Source organism: Lupinus angustifolius, chromosome LG06 (assembly GCF_001865875.1).
Source record: "Lupinus angustifolius cultivar Tanjil chromosome LG06, LupAngTanjil_v1.0, whole genome shotgun sequence".
Lineage (NCBI taxonomy): Eukaryota > Viridiplantae > Streptophyta > Magnoliopsida > Fabales > Fabaceae > Lupinus > Lupinus angustifolius.
The window spans coordinates 12,561,205-12,568,032 of NC_032014.1; the positions used below are offsets into that span (position 1 = coordinate 12,561,205).

A 6,828-nucleotide genomic window follows, 5' to 3' on the forward strand; every position below is an offset into this window, starting at 1 on the left:
TGGGATAAGACTATCCATTCATCCATAAGGCTAATAAGGCATAAGGATAAGCCTCTCCTGATAACCTCAACACAACACACTCAAGAAACTAAGGCACATTCTCTCATTCCCCTATAGAGAGAAACTAATGAAAACCATCCGGCGCTCTATCATCTGGAAGATCATCGCACCCTCATACCTTCGAGATTCCGGAAATGGCTCAATAAGGTATGTTCTTCATCTTCACCGTGAACTCATTTGGGGTTTCTTCGGTCTGGACCATGGTTGTTCCATTCGGGTTTATGTATGGGCATAAACATTCGGCTTTCGGAACAAAGTCATGGTCATAAGGACTTCCGTGTTTACTCTATGGATTTTGGATGGAGAGTAATTTCTCCAACACTACTTTTTCATCATTTATTCATTCACTTATCTTTAATATAGTGTCTAATGTGTAAAAATAAGATCATTTTACATACACTATATTTGTCTATCATTTAATGATGTCATAAATTAGATTTATAAGCTTAAAAGAAATTCAGTTAAAAGGGGTGTTGTGCTTAATATTCTTTGGTGCTAATAGGCTTGCTAAAAATAAGCAATAGATTTGTAGAAGAAAGAGTAGTGTGGACACATATGTTTTCCCATAATTTATATATTTAAATTAAAAAATTAATTATTAAATATTTTTTTGACTAATTATATTCGTTAGTACTTAAAATAATATAAATTGTAAGATAAAAAAGTGCTCTCATGAAGGACATACTCTCTGTGATGTAAACCTCTTGGATAAAAGGCTCTTGAATGATCTATCTTGGTTGATGTTTGGCCCAAGCTCACAGTTGACTAAAGCTTTTGAGAATAAAATAAACAACAGAAATATAAAATTGGATAAAAGAAGATGAAATAGATTTGAGGTGAAGGCACCAGCTCTGTAGGTTCACATCACTTCGTTTTCATCACTTGTCTAGCCCATTCAATTGATGCTCAGCATTTTCCCTGCCTCAAGACTCGACAGTGCCAGGTCATCATTGATAGAAATAAAATGTTATGGCTAAATATTACTATTGTATTAAAAAGGACATACTGAATTCAGATTAGAATTTGTATAATTTTTAAATAGTTGATAATTTAAATAATGCTAAAGTTATCTTTATCAACAAGTAATTTTCTTTTGGTTTCTCACACGTATCCTTGTACTAGAAACAATTATGTTGAGTTGGGAACATTCACAAGTATGTGAGGTTAACTCTCTCAGCGAGCATTTTTTTATCAACAAAACTCAAACCGAGACCTTGCTTAAGAGAAATCAAGCATATACCACTTGAACCGACGCTCCTTCCTTTATCAACCAGCTACTGTTAACTTTATTTAACAATAAAACAATAAAGTATTCTTTTTCATAAATATCAAATGAATTTGTGCTATATGTAAAAAAAAATGGGAAAATGCAAAATCCATTTTAACTCTAATCTGACTCTTGTTTTAGAGAAACAAATATATAACATACAGAATTAATTTTTTGGATGATGTGATTTTCTTTCCTACAATATTACTGTCAAAGATTGAAATTTGATCTCACTTTATTCTTATAGATCCAACGAGATCATATATCCTTCACCAAGTTTTGTTAAGTTAATTTCATTTGATTTGTTTAAACGTTAAATATTGCTTCTTATTTTTTAAAGAACTTTACTGGAACAAAGATTACATATTTGAAAATAATATTTTCATTAAAAGTATTAGTAACTTTTATTTTTAATGAAATGTGACTTTACATGGGTTAACTCATAATAATGATAATACAATCCCGCTGTACTTGTGCCAGTTGCAGTTTACCTTTTTTTTTCGGTGGACAAAAGGGATGCAGTTTACTTTACAACAAGGAGACAACATATGGCGCCAACAGTGGCAGAGTGTAAGGTTGATTGATTGAGAAATTAGAATCCAATCACATGGCCAGAGCCAGAAAGATAATTCATATCCTCTCCTGTTAAGAAAAGGAATACGAGAATAAGAAAATAAAATTATTCATGTCACATATGATTATATGTGGGCATATGCTGAAATTCACTATAGTGGAGCCCACATCAATTATATGTATCTAACCATAATCGATAACACATGTATGTAATGACATAAATTATAGAGTTAATTATATTGATACCCCTAAGTTTTTCTGAAATTACAGAAACCACCCCTCACTTTTCTACAACTACACAAACCTCTCATAGTTTTTATATTTTCATTACACTGACCATCCCGCATGATAAATAAGTGTAATATTTTCAACAAAAAAATGATAAATGTAATTAAGTTAAACAAAACATGGTATATTGTGAGAAAAAATCCAAATAATATACAAATCAATGTATCTTTATTATTTTTTGTTATAAAATGTATCAACAACTCTAAAGAAATATTGTTTAAATTAGTCTTATACTATATCATAACGAACCAAAAATAATAAAGAGGTATCAACTCATATATTATTTGGACTTGTCTCCACATTATACTATGTTTTGTTTAACTTAATTTCATTTATCATAATTTTTTGTTTAAAAAGTTACACTTATTTCTCATGCAGGAGTGATCAGGGTAACGAAAGTGGTCTGTGTAGGTGTAGAAAAGTGAGGAATAGTTTATATAATTTCGCTAAAACTTATGGAGTGTGGGGGTAATTTATTCTAAATAACACAAAAGTCATAAAAATAAGCTTATTATGGTGTACCGGCTTCACCGGTTGCATCTCTTCCCATATGTATGATCAACAGCTGTAAATAAACACAATTGAAAACAAACCCTTCGCTTTCTTCTCCTGAATCCCTCTCTCTTTTGTGCGGCTCTTCCGCTTTCCTTTCTAGAGAGAGAGAGAATCTATCATATCAATTAATCTTTGTTCGTTACAGTTATTTTCATTATTCATTTGAATAACAATGGCGTCTCCTCAATTTTCATTTGGATTCGGAGTTGTTGTAATCTTTGCAACTCTCATTTTTGCTGTTCATGCTCAAACTCCAGCCCCTGCACCTTCTCCTACTAGCGATGGTATTTCTTTTTTTCTCTCTCTTTCATATCTAACATCGAAATTACGTCGTTTTCTGATTGTCACATTCTATATATATATATATATATATGTATTACGATTTTGGTTTAATTGTTTTTATATCTATTCAAATGTAGTTTTATTTAATGTTTGATTTATTTCACATGGAAATTAGAAACGTTACTTAATCATCTTGATTACTTAACCACGACGTTGGATGGATGAGTTTGTGCGCTATTTTATAGTGTCGTTTCATCGATCCAATCAATCATTCGGGTTTATAACAAGAATCAATGATTGTTTGCATAGAATGGTGTATGATGGAGAACGTAAAAAGAACTTACACTTTGGTAGGTTTAAGGGGGGAAAAAGGTTAAGGAAAGAAAAGATGAAAGGAGAAAATGAGTTGAATATATGGTGGTTTTTCATTATTTGGTAAGGTAGTTAATGGAAAGAAAGTGAAGAGAAAAATATCAATATCATTAATAATGACAGAATGTGTTGGTTTTTTTTTTGAAATTTTAGGAAATTAGTGACACCCTACTTTTGACAACAGTAAACAGAAATTGCTGTTGCTAAATATCCATGTACTAGTGTTATTTTGTATTTATATCCTTTTTATATTTTTGCATCCTAAGCTTGGATTATATTGGCTTTGTTCATATGACTTTCAAAAGACATGACTTTCATTGCACTAGAAGGAAGATGGAGTATGTAAAATGTATGTTTCACAAGAGGTACAATAAACCAAACTTGAAGAAAACGAACAAGCAAATAAATTTAATGTGGCAAAAAACAGAGAGTATTACGTTGGGCATTATATCAGATACTTAGAGAAAGAAAGTTGAGATAACATTAATGTAGAAAAAATATAGATCGTGCCTTTCTGAGGTTTGCACATATTTGGAAAAGCATTGGTAAGGTAACTATATCAGATGGAAGGTGTCTCAATTGTAAGTGGTATAGAGGTCAATAACTTGTCTATTGACATGATTTATTATTGAATATTATAACTCCCTTTAAACTATGCAGCGGATTCCCTTTAATATAATAGTTCTTCATTTACTTTACTATTGTTTTGTTTTGGGTTTTCCAGGGTCGATTATTGATCAAGGGATAGCGTATGTGCTGATGCTGTTGGCTCTGGTGCTAACATACCTCATTCACTAGGCTGATCTGAATTTCAACAACAAAAAACACATGGGTGCTTCACAAGGGGTGTTGTGTTTGTTAACATTAAGATGTTGGCACATTATGGTGCAATAAGTGGGAAATGTAAGATTTGGGAGGAAAGTTAATACTTAGGGAAGGTGTTATTTTCGTTTTCTCGGTCAAGAACGTGATCTGTGCCATTAGAGACTTGTGATCGTGGTTGGGACTAATGTCACGTTCATTTATGTGACGTTTATTCTAAACCATGTTAGTGATGTATTTCTTAGCAATAATTAATGTTTGTTATGATTTTGGCTTATTGATTGGCAAGATTGATTTACAATCAGGAATGATAGTCCTCAATGAAAACACTACTAATTCATCTCAACAAATCACGATGAAGGGAAAATTAGTTTCAAGTTGAATTGACAAAACAGTTTGAATTAACGCAGGAAAAAAACTTGTTTAGGTCTTTTCATAAATTTCTGGTTCAATATAGCATTTAACTATGGCCAACTAAACATCAGAGGAGATAAATGACATGTATCAGCAGCAGACAAAGAATGTTTTTTCCTCTTTCACATTATCAACAATCGATCCTGATTAGACTGCTAAAAAATTGTATTCATGGTTAAATCATAAACACCAAATTATTAATACAGGTCATAAATTACATTCCCTCCTGAAAACAGATTCTCAATGTTTAAGCTGAAAGAAGAAATTGGAAATCCGTGGCAAAAATAGGATGGGTAAGAACCGTAGGGAACAAGCATAACATCTGATGATGAAAGTTGCACACCATTGATTTAACCCTTCATTCAACTTCACATCCGAAACCCAGAATCATAATTATTTGTTGGTGTATGAAACTCGGATTTGAAAGTAATCAGCTTCTGCACATCAAAACGGTGAATGGTAAAAGCGAATGAGAATAATGAGAGGAATGGTATACAAAACTATGAAGGGACTTGGGAAAGAGTGATACCAATACATAATTAAGCCTTTTGGTTACTTGGTTTTGTATCCTGCTGTTCTTGTTCAGCTAGGGAAAACTTCTTCACTTTCTGTGGAGGCAGAAAAAATACAATTAACAAAAGAGGGGCACGCCTATGTTTTAAACATATGCAAGCATAAATTCAAATACATCTAGTAACTAAGTAAGAAGGTAAAGGCGAAGCCATAAACGATAACTTTTAAGTGCATAATTATGTTGCGTTCAGAGAGGACAGCACCAATAAGTATATCTGTATATGCATTCTGACTAATGTGGTGTTTCATACCATGCTTGCAATGCCAATTCAAGTGCAACTTACATTATGCCAGATTCTATAATGCTTTTGTAGAAAAAAATTTGTCGTGGCCATTCATTTATCTTTGAAAGATGAAGTCAAATAAGGCAAATCCAGCACTTACTTAATCATCCATTTGCTAAAGAAATCCTAAATTGACAATCAATTTCGAAGGTTCTCTTTAAATGAAAGATAATTAAAAGCCATATGACCAAGGAAAGAGAGATAAATGGACACAATTATCCCCTGCTCTACACACAAATTCACCCTCTCCTTGGAGTTCCATAGAACTAAAATAAATCACCCCAATTACTCAACCATTGCACATAACAATTCGAAAAGGGGAAAGTTACATTGACTTCCCCCGAGTTTTTATTTACTTGATTAAACCCGACACTCCTCTTGTTTTGAACAATTAAACCAACTTTTTGGAGGTTTATGTCATCATTACACTTAAATCTCAATGGGTGGTGATGAATGGTAATTGAAACATGACAGTACAATGATGTCTTAAGGGGAAATGGCACTATTGAAACAACTACAATATCATGTGAAATTAACACAAACATCAATAACCTCAGTGTAATTTCCCGTGAAAAAAACATGACAAGGAAAATTACAAAGAGCAAGCCAAGTTGCGACAAAGAGCAAGCATAAGTTAATCATCTTAATTTTTTAGCGTAAATCAATTGATACAATGCTTGGAAAATTAATACACAGACCAATAAATAATAGCAAAACATTGAATAGAGAACAAAAGAAATAGGTTGATGAGAAAAGAAACCTTGGCGAGGACGCAGTTTCGGAGTGAATGCAAAAGGTGAATGCATTTGTCTTGATCATACGGAGATTGAGTCACGCAATTCAGAAGATCCAAGGCTTCTTCTGCACACACCGTTTTAGGTCCACCTTCTTCACCCATCGATTTAGGGTTTTAGATGTAGTTTATGGTGAAAGCAAAATTTGGATAAATCCCTTTTATTATTAGCTTAATTGGCTTGACCAAATAATAAGGCGCAATTTGGTTTATGTAACAAAATTCAGTGTGCTCCTCTTGTTTTTCTTGCTTAAGTTGAGATAGAATTATTAGCTCTAAATATTTATGATGTAAAAAAAAAAAAAAAATGTAAGTAATAACAATGTATGAATTTTATATAGTGATATTACATCAAAATAAGTAATCCAAGTAAATATGAACCCTACAGTAATAGTGTATGTAACACAATCCGGTGTGCTCCTGTTGTTTTTCTTGCTCAAAGTTTAGCTAGAATTACGTTTTAGAGAATAATGTATCTCCTTGTATAAGGAGATAACTTATCTCCTCCTCTGACCAATAAAAATGTGACATGTGTGTTATTTTGT

At 32.4% G+C, this 6,828-nt stretch overlaps 1 long non-coding RNA gene across 1 annotated transcript; it reads right to left on the minus strand.

Annotated features, from left to right (window-relative positions):
• Positions 4,729-6,430, minus strand: LOC109349928. The gene is made up of 3 exons (XR_002108055.1): positions 6,251-6,430; positions 5,163-5,241; positions 4,729-5,070 (listed from the first exon to the last, which is right to left on the minus strand). It is a non-coding gene; the product is annotated as an uncharacterized LOC109349928 (long non-coding RNA).